Genomic DNA, 10,674 nt, shown 5'->3' on the forward strand with positions numbered 1-10,674 from the left:
TCATAAAAGAGACAAGAAAAATCTTTTTCAATGGAGGAGAAAAGGGAGGAAGTGAGAGGGGGGAAAAGTGAAACTTACTCTCTTCACATATAACTTACGGAGAGAATAACATGCTCATTCAATTTTGTATGAAAATCTAGCTTACACTACGGGAAAGCAGGGGAGAAGGGGACAAGGGGAGTGAGGCAGATGATAGAAGGGAGGGCAAATGGGAGAGGGGAGTAATTAGAAGTAAACACTTTTGGGAAGGGACAAGGTCAAAGGAAAGAATAGAATAAATGGGGGACAGGGTAGGATGGAGGGAAATATAGTTAGTCTTACACAACATGACTATTATGGAAGTCTTTTGCAAAATGACACATATATAGCCTGTATTGAATTACTTGCCTTCTCAGTGGGGATGAGTCGGGAGGGAGGAAAGGAAAGAAGTTGGAATTCAAAGTATTAGAAATGAATGTTGAGAATTGTTATAATAAATACAGGTAATGGGGTATAGAAATCTATCTTGCCCTACAAGAAAAGAAAGAAGATGGGGATAAGGGAAGGGTGGGGTGTGATAGAAGGGAGGGCTCATTGAGGAAAGGGGTAATCAGAATGCAAGGTGTTATGGGTGGAGGGAGGGGAGAGATGGGGAGAAAATTGGAACTCAAAATTTTGTGGAAAGGAATGTCAAAATCTAAAAATAAATAAATAAAACTATAAAAAAATTATGAAATTTCACCTGAGTCCTTATCAAATTCCCTAAAACCCATGAAAACCACTGCCAGTTTCTTCTTCCTGCCTCCCATACCAGTAGCCTTCCTTCTTTCTGTTTTCCTTAAATCCTTTGGCTTACTCTAAGTCCAGATGTCATCATTTGGCACTTTACCCCAGTTGGTCTCAGCAGCACCAAAACTGTGCCATCATCCCAGGTACACCATGTGCCAACTTCCCCTGGGTTCTGTTCTGCTTTGCACCCACTGTACTTTACTCTCCTGTCTTGGCAGATGGGTGAAACCAGGTTGAGGATAACTGACAAGCCTCAAACCAATTAGTAAGTAGGAAGACAACTACCCCAAGCATGTGAAGATTTCCTCCAGCAGAGTGGGTAGATGAAAACAATTTGTTCCTTAGAGCTTAGCTATCCACTGTATCCTGGCTCATCATCCATCATCTTCATTTTTGTCCTATCACTGAACTTTGATGTCTCTGAAAGAGAGAATGAGAGTAATGACTGTGCAATTCCACCTCACTTAAATCCAATTCACACGGAAGACAAGATATCACCCCATGATGTCACTGGTCCTCTTCAAAAAAGAAAGAGGAAAGGAAATAATTTGGATTTTCCCCTTATAAACTAGTTAAGTTTAAGGAAACTCAGGTCTAATCTGAGAAGTGTAGACACCTAGAAGCCTGCAATGAACAAAACAACTAGAAATAAAAAGAGACTCCGTTCACTGAGGGAAGAGTGTACAGCAGTGTTATGACTGAATTCTAATACAATGCATTTCTGCAGCTGTAAAAACAAAGACCAGAAGTTGGGCCCCTTTACTGTAGGGTAAACAACTGTTCAGAGGATCATAGATTTAGGAGGAGGAGAGACTTGTAGAAGCCATCTAAACCAACCCTATAATTTTACATATGAGAACACTAAGGCCCAGAGAAGTTACATGACTTTATAGTTCTAAAAAGCTTCATTCTTCAACAGCTCAGTACAATAACTGATTTTCTCCATGCTGACCTTGACTCATAAAGAAAAGGTCACTGATTCACTGAATGTAGACATGGCTCCTGTTTATAGGACATGAGTGTTTGCCATTTAACAACCAGTTAGTTTTATGTATAATTACACAGTGGCAAATTAAATAGCACCTGTCTGCTTGGGCAGCCTGATGAAGTTTAAGAGGCAACACTCTTTATCTTAGTGCCCAAAGTAAACTTTGTCATCATCTCATTCACCCAGTCTTTGTAGTTGCCCAGCTACTGGACAGAAATCATTCCCAAAGTGCTCATTCACTACTGGTGAAACTGTGAGTGGGCCCAACCATTTTGGAAAACAACTTGAAATGAGTCAAGAAATTGTGCAACATTATTTATGCCCTCTCATCCAGCAATCTCACTACTGGGTTTATGCTGGGTTTATGAGAGCAAGAAAAGACCTAGGTGCACAAAAGTATGCTTAATAGTGGTATGTACAGTAGAAAAACTTGGAAGGAAAATGTTTGTCGCATGACTGAAAAATGACTGAATAACTAGTAGTATGTAAAAGTAAAGAAATATTGTGCACCATTGCTTGCTAAGAATCCACAGAAGCCATGGAAAGACCTTCATGGAGATGATACTGATCAAAGAAACCAGAACAAAAATCATAATAAGTACGAGTGACCACAACTACCTAAATGGTGACACCAAAACATGGCCCAATTATAATGGACATTAACTCTAATATATTAAAGTGTCTATTCATCCTTTCTTTTTATGCACATTAAACTAAACTAAAAAGAACCCTTGTTCTGTCATTCATAATAAGTCTTTTATGCTGTTTTACCAACTGGTTTCCAAGATTGAATATTACAAGTGATTTAGCTGAAACTTTTTTGGGGTTTTTATTCTGAGACAAAATGAATTAGAATGAGGAGAAGAAAAAAGGAGAAAAAGAGGAAGGAGGAGAAGGAGGAGGAAGGAAAAAAGAAAGGAAAGAAGGGAGGGAGGAAGGAAGAGGAAAAGGAGGAGGAAGAGGAAAAGAAGGAGGAACAGGAGGAATCTTCATAAGTTCATATCGCTATTTTCAGTGTCTGATCATTCTCAGAATCATGGGGTTGGAATAACCAGACTGTTTCAAAACCCAACAGATTGCTCTCAGACTCTCTAGAGTAACTCAACACCCTACAAATGCCCAGTAATATGTCCCTCTGTCAGAGTACAATGTCTAATTCTGAATATAAATGACCACACTTCTAATTTATACAATTTATTCCATTTAATACAAGGTAAGATGATGTCCTTTAATAACCAAAGCTGCAGCCATCTTTGAGACCACAGTATCTCTGCTTTTCAAGGTTTGAAAGGACCAATCTGAATCAAAACTTGATTGGACACATACCTTATTCAATCAATCATCACTCATCTATTAAATATTTGCTATATACCAGACCCTATGCTGGGCACTAGAGATACAAGTACAAAGAATGAAACAATCCTTGTAAAGTGAGATAAAATTCCTTCAGCTGAGGAAGAGAGAGGGAGAAAAAAAGGGGAAAGGAAAATGTGGGTGGCTTCAGGAGGAAAGAAATTGTTTGGAATAGTTCTAATACCCCTAACAATGAGTCATCCAGCCTTTACTAGAAGATCCATAATGAAGGGAAACCCACTACCTCCTGGCTTAGCCCATTCCAAACCCTAAGATCCAACCCACTGCCTTCAGATTAGTGATAGCTAAACCATATAAGACAAATGGTTGCTTATCGACTCTGAAAGTCTTTTTAAAGTATTATCACACTTTTGTTCCTATTGGAAGAATGCAGTAAAGTCTGTGATAAGAGTCATAGAGGTCTAGACCAATCTATTCAACTATTTCATTTTAGAGTTAAGAAAGCTAAATCCTTCAGAAGCAAAAGAAATTTCTTTTGTACCAAAGTGAGTTTGTGGCAAAAACACCCTGAATTTTGCATTTATGTACATGTGTCTATATATGTATTATTTATCTATTTATTCATTTATGTGTGTGTATAGTTGTGTTTTATTCTTCTCTTTTCACTTGTATTCTTGTAATACTTTTCTAAGCAGATCTCTTCTAACAAAAGGGACCACCTGGTGGGATGCTTTTCTCCCTCGTGTCTTTGCATTTGGCCCCCTTTCCCTGTACTTAATCACCTAGAAGCCATCCAGGATGCATGGACACTCACTGAACGTGAGTGAGAAATGAGTCACTAACTATTCCTTCACCAGAGGTAAAATACTACCATACTTCGCTATCTACCATGTCACTGCTCTCTAAGACCTGTTATGATCGGATAAGGCCTATTTAAAGTATTGACTATTTTAGATGTAAGGCCTATAGCCCCACCTTCTAGTGGCTAAGGGAACAGTTCTTTCTTGCTCTAATTAAAAGGATATCTTTTTTTCATTACTGCTTCACTTTTGGTGGATCCATAGTCAGTCACCTCCTCACTGCCCCAGCACGTTGATACTGTCTGTATACTTCTAGTTCACATCAGGTTCTCCCATTTAAGCTTTTGAGGTTCCGAAAAGTATTCCTACTCTCTTTCTCATTCAGTCTAAAAAGAAGATGAGTCCACTGTATTATTTCCTGCCCAGACTACACTGTATTGTTGGGTTCAGTTCTGCTGGGAAGTAACCAGAGGAGAGGATTCAGGATAGTGGAAAGCCATGTATTCTTGTCATATTAGGATTGGTTAGAAGAACTCATGATATTCAAAGCAAAGAGAGACAGAGGACCAGAAAGCTATTTTCTAATATTTGAAGGGCTGTCACATTGTGTCATAGGGCAGAGACATCAGATTTGACCTACTTGGCCCAAGAGGACAGAGCTAAGAATAATATAGATTGTGTGTGTGTGTGTGTGTGTGTGTGTGTGTGTGTGTATACATGTAAAATATAAAATGGATAGTGGGTTTCTGCTCCCTTGAGGTCTTCAGGCAAAAGCCATTGGCCATATATCAGGTATGTGGTCAAATCTTCTAGTGTGAGTTAAACTAGGCGGACCCTGAAATCCCTTTTCTAGCTATGAGATTGTCATTTTATGATATTTTCTGTTTCTCATTTCCTGTCCTCAACCAAAGAAACTAATCTGAGGGTATGCAAATAACACAAGGCTGCCTCTTTGAAACTCTCCAAAAAGTAAAAGGGAGAGAAGGAACTGGTGGCTCAGGACCTTAATGCTCAGAAGAAGATAGGCAACCTCTTGCTACTTTCCAAATGCAAACCATCTAGAAAAGATAGCACTGTTTGCATCCCAAGCTCAGCAGATCAACACACCTGTTGGAACCTCTTTATTTGAGGCAAAGTGAGGTTTAACATCTGAGACTTCATTTTAATTAGTCATTCCTTTTATTCTCTCTAACAGGTATGTCATGAAAATATGTAGAAACCATCTCATCATTTATGGAAAGTCTCAACTTCCTAAGTGTGACCATCAAGTTAGAGTAACTACATTTCAGTTCACTACAGTTGAATTCAACCAATATTTGCTAAATACCTACTAGGTACCTGGAGGCAGGTAGGTGGTACAGTATTGGGTCAGATGTCAGGAAGACTCATCTTCCTGAGTTCAAATCTGGGCTCAGATTCTTACTGGCTGTGGGACCCTGGGCAAGTCACTTAACCTAGGCTGTCTCAGTTTCCTCACTTGTAAAATGAGCTGGAGAAGAAAATGGCAAACCACTCCAGTATCTTTGCCAGAAAACTCCAAATGGGTTACAACTGAAAAATGACTAAACAAAAAAACAAAAAATAAATGAGATGCTAGAGATAATAAATAAACATGAAACAATCCCTTGTCTCAAGGACTTTGCATCTCATTGGAACACAATTCGTCCCATTAAGAGGAGATGACTGTAGAGTAGGGTTTTAATTTTAAAGGGGAGTATGACTGGATTGGGTGATAGACAAAAGAGGAGGGGGATACAGGTTGGTGGGCCTAGGCAGAGGTTAAAAAGTGACATGAAATAATTTGGATTTGGGGCAAAGGGTTGGAGAATGGGGTTGGAAGTATTGTAACCTAGTAATTAATGTATATAAAAATAAATACCTAGATGCTTGCTATAGGGCAGAGGAGAGGTTATTACTGAGCAGAAGAATATAGTTGAGCAACATTCATGTGGGCTCATAATCTATTTGCATAGCTTGTTCACTGATGCTTGAAGCTCAACCTTGTCCTACGGAGGTTTCTCTCCAGCAACCAAAATTAACCTAGAGTTTCTTTTTACATGTGCAAAGTAACTTGAGTGGGAAATGAAAAGTAGCTATTAAAAAGTTGCTGGCCACACCATACATTACCCCTTCTCCAGATGGGTCTCACATAGAGAAGTTCCTCCTGTTCAGAAAAAAATTAAATCTAAAGCCTTGTTACTTTGGGGAACATTAGTTGGGGAAGGGGTTTGAGAAAAGAGAGGGAAATAGGAGAGGAGGAGAAAAAAGAGAAAGGAAGAGGAGGGAAAGAAAGATAAGACCCTTTGTGGAAGCTTACTGTGATCACTACAAACCATAAGAGCCTTTAAGAATGAGTTTGATAAGTCAATATTCAGACAGTGAGGAGATAACCATCCTATTAATTCAAGTCAGGCAAAAAGCATTTGTTGAGCTCCTACTATTCTTTACAGCATCATTCCATAGGTAGGAGAAGGAACAACTTCTGAAGCATCTCACTATCTGTTCTCTTCTGTCTACTCACATTGCTACCACCTAGATCTCATCACCTGGACATCTGCAATCATCTCCTAACAGATTTCCCTGCTTCTAATCCAACTTTCTTACAAATGTTAAAGTAATCCTAGGTCACAAGTCTAACCATCAGTTTCCTGTTCATTCATGGATGGGATGCATAAAATATAAACTCCTTACTCTGCGATCAGAAGGCATCCATGGTTCCTCCAATCTGTCTTTCCGGTCTCATTTCACATTACTGTCACATTTCACATCACTATAACCGATAGTCTTGTCAAACTAGCCTACCAGTTATTCTCTACTTTCAACATGCCTCTGTACATTCAGGTAACCCATCCCCTAGCCTCTTTGCTTCTTTTCATCTCTTTCAGTATCCTTTTCTTCCTTCAAGAATCAATTGGGTTCAGGGAAAGGAAAAAGGAGTAATGTTCTATGTAACCTCTCATCTCAACCCACCTTTCCGATAGAAAATCATGGAGGTTCACGCATCAGGGGAACGTATAGATATAGAACCAAGAAGTCCATTGGAGCTTGCATAGTCCAATGTCCCTCATTTTATAGATAAGGAAACTGAAGCCTGAGGAAGTTAAGTGATTTCTTCTATGTCATGGTGGTACAAAGTAGCAGAATTTGGATTCATTCATTGAAACTCAGGTTCCTTTATTCCAGAGTCAATGTACTTTCTAGTGGACCACATTCTCTTCCTTTTCATTTTCATGAGCACATTCTCTGGATTTCTCCTTTGCCTCTTCTAACACTTGAATATACATTCAGTTTTAAGCTCCCTGAAAACAAGGATTCTCTTTCTTTTTATTGATTATATCTACATCACTTAGCATAGTGCCTGGTACATAATAGGCACTTATAAATGTTTATTGGATTTATTGGATATATGATCTGTGTACATCTCAATCCCATCAGAGGAACCACAATGTCCCTGAATCAGAGTTGGAAGGAGCCTCAGCTGCCACGTACTATAACCCAGTTGGGAAAAGAGTCACCATAACATCTTCCTAAAAAGTGATTCAGCCTCTGCTTGAAAACTCCTGAGAGAGAAGTCACCACCAATCATTTTTGTTTCTCCCTCTTCCCTGTAAGTCACATATAAGTTGATGATTTCCAATTTTCACCCGTTGTACCCTGTTCAGTTTTCTCATGCCAATCACAACAGAACATAATCTCCTGGAAGAGAGAAATGATATCATTTTATATGTTTCTATTTTCAGATCCTAGCACAGTTTCTTGGATTTTTTTCTGACCTATGATTTAATTAGTGTAGTGAGCTCTCAAAAAGGAAATTTCTCCTTTCAATGAATTGTAGCATCTGTTCTCGAACTTATAGTTTTAGAAAATTATCCTAGAGAATCAACAAGAATTTATCAAACACTTACTATGTGCCAGGCACTGTGTTAAGCAAGGATGATACAGAGAAAAGTTACAGATCCTCTGCCTTTGAAGAGCTTAAAATGGAAAAGGGGAAGCTAGCATGTAAATAACTAGGTTTATACAAGAAATAGAGAGTCAATGGAAGGTAATCTGAAAGAGGAAGGCACTAGCAGCTGGAAGCATTGGAAAAGGCAACCTACAGAAGGTAGGATTTGAGCTTGAAGGATGCTGGAGAAGCTAAGAGGCAGAAGTAAAGAGAGAGAGAGAATTCTAGGCATGGGAACTGGAGTGTCACGATTCAGTGACATTGAGAGGTTAGGTGACTTTACCAAGGGAGCATAACTAGTCTGTGTCAGAGACAGGACTTGAACCCAGATCTTCCTGAGTCTGCAGTCAGGCCCTCTCTCCATTATATCAAATTGCCTCTCATAAAGGTGCATTGCTTGTGAATAATGAGTAGTTAATAAATATGCGTTGAATGAAAATGTCTCCTACCTGTGAACACACAATCTCACTAGGGGAAAACATATATGTGTGTATATATATGTGTATGTATATATATATATGTTATATCATATATATGTGTTACATAACATATATACTGTATAAAATGGTTTAAGTACAATTACCTTTGTACTTAAGGTACATTAAATTAAATATTTTGTCTTGAGGGGGTACAAAATAGAAAGCTTGGAGGGGGTGAGCTTAACTGGGGGAAAGAAGTATCAAGGTGGGTATTATAACTCATGAGGTCCATCCACGGGTACCAGGGAGAACATTTGAAACTGTGGGACTCAAGGGAGCAAAAATACAGGAATTAAAAAGTCTTATTGAAGAAAACATGAAGTGAAGCTAGATATAAGGGCCCAGGGGGTGAAGGAGGAAGAGATGAAATTTGTTGTAGAGGGCAGTGAGAATAAAGGACCACCAGTCCATGAAAGATTGGCCTGGAATGTATTTCTTCCTGACCTCTAAATCTACCTCTAAGTCACTCAATCAGCCAATCAGTATTTATCAAGCATTTACCAAGAGCCAGGCACTATTCATTAAGCTCTGGATATATAAAGATCAAACACAATCCCTACTCTCAAGAAACTCCATTCTAATTGATGGAACACCTAAGTATATACCAGAAAAAGACAGGATAACTTGGAAGTAATCTCAGAGGGAAAACACCAGCATTGGAATGATCAGGTTGGGGGAGGGGGAGTGGTTTAAAAGGCTTCTTACAGAAGGTAGGATTTTAGCCAAGGCTTGAAGGAACTCAAGAAAGACAAGCAGTGGGGATAGAGAGAACATTCCAGGTGGTGCAAATGCCCAGAGTCTGGAGATGGGGTGTCTTGTGAAAGGGTTCATAGAAAGACCAGTGTCATTGGATTGCAGAGAATGTGGGGGTGAGGAAGGTATAAGAAGACTGGAAAGGTAGGAGGGGACCTTGTTCTTTAAACATTATTCTCTACTATCTCTTGACTCAGATGCTTTTATGGAGTTCCAGTCAGAAGGGCAGGCCCAACCTATTATAAATGGGCCTTGATATCAAGTCCCAAGGCCTAGAAACATGAAGGAAAAGGTCTTCCTGGTCAATCAGTACAAACCCTGTTAGCATCCTAGGCTTTTCTGGGAAAGAGAAGTGGATGGAAAGAATTGTCTCTTGTCTCAGAACATGAGATGTTTATCTCTTTTTTTTTTTAGAAATTTAATGACAAATGTTGGAGGGGATGTAGAAAAATCAAGATACTAATGCATTGTTGGTGGAGTGATCCAACCATTCCGGGAAGTAATTTGGAACTATGCCCAAAGAGTTATAAAACTGTGAATAGCCTTTGACCAGTGATACCACAGTTAGAGCTGTCCTCTTCCTTTTCAGTTCTCATTGTTACTCCATTCTCATGGTGAGGTCTTTGTATGTTCATTACTATGATTTCATAATGTTTGATAGCCTCCCAACAAACATTCTCTCCCCCAGCACAACTCATCCTTCACCCCTGGCCACCAGACTGATTTTCTTTATGCAAAGATCTAGTAATTTCACATTTTAAAAAAAAGCATGTCCCTTTAAAAGGTACAATATTACTTAAATGAAGACAATAAAAGAGAGAGAGAGAGAGAGAGAGAGAGAGAGAGAGAGAGAGAGAGAGAGAGATCCTGGATAAACCATGGAATATACATGGTGTAATTTTTTTACCTACAATGCATAAGGTGAGGTAAGGAACAGACTATAGAAATGTTGGCCTGGGGAAAGTTTTGGTTTTATGACTCTTCTATATGGCCTGAATAGAAGGGATTCAATGGGTAGAATTTAGGAAGATATACAATAGGACTTCCATCATGGCTTGGATATTTGCCAGGGCTTCAACCCAGCTATACTTTCCTCTCACCAGGACATCAGACTGTAGTCACATCCATCTTTTTTGCTGGTAGATCAATATCTCTGTCTCTGTCTCTCTTTTTTTCTATCTCTTTCTACGTGTCTCTCTCTTTTTCTGTCTGTTTTCTGTCTGATTGTCTGTCTGTCTGTCTCTCTCTCTCTCTCTCTCTGTTTCTCCTTTCCCTGACTTCTCCATCCTGCTCATATTTTGGATTTGGAGCTCACCTCCAAAAGTCTAACTTTTCATAATAGGCTGCTTGTCTTTTGTTCAAATAAACTCACCAGGGCCCAAGAGAAGTCATTACTTGGAATCCAAGTCCACCTTCTTTCCAAGAATACACATGACCTAAATGTTTGGGTATATTGTTCAAAATTCTCCTCTCAGTTCTTAGAAGCTACTTTTGATAAATGTGTGTGTTTATACTGAGCTAGAATTTTCTTTAAGATCAGTGTGTTCACCGTTACTCATTTAATATCCCAGAATCTCAAAAGAGACTTTCACAAAAGTTCTTATAAGATACCAAAACAAAACTTAT

This window comes from Notamacropus eugenii, chromosome 1, assembly GCF_028372415.1.
Source record: "Notamacropus eugenii isolate mMacEug1 chromosome 1, mMacEug1.pri_v2, whole genome shotgun sequence".
Lineage (NCBI taxonomy): Eukaryota > Metazoa > Chordata > Mammalia > Diprotodontia > Macropodidae > Notamacropus > Notamacropus eugenii.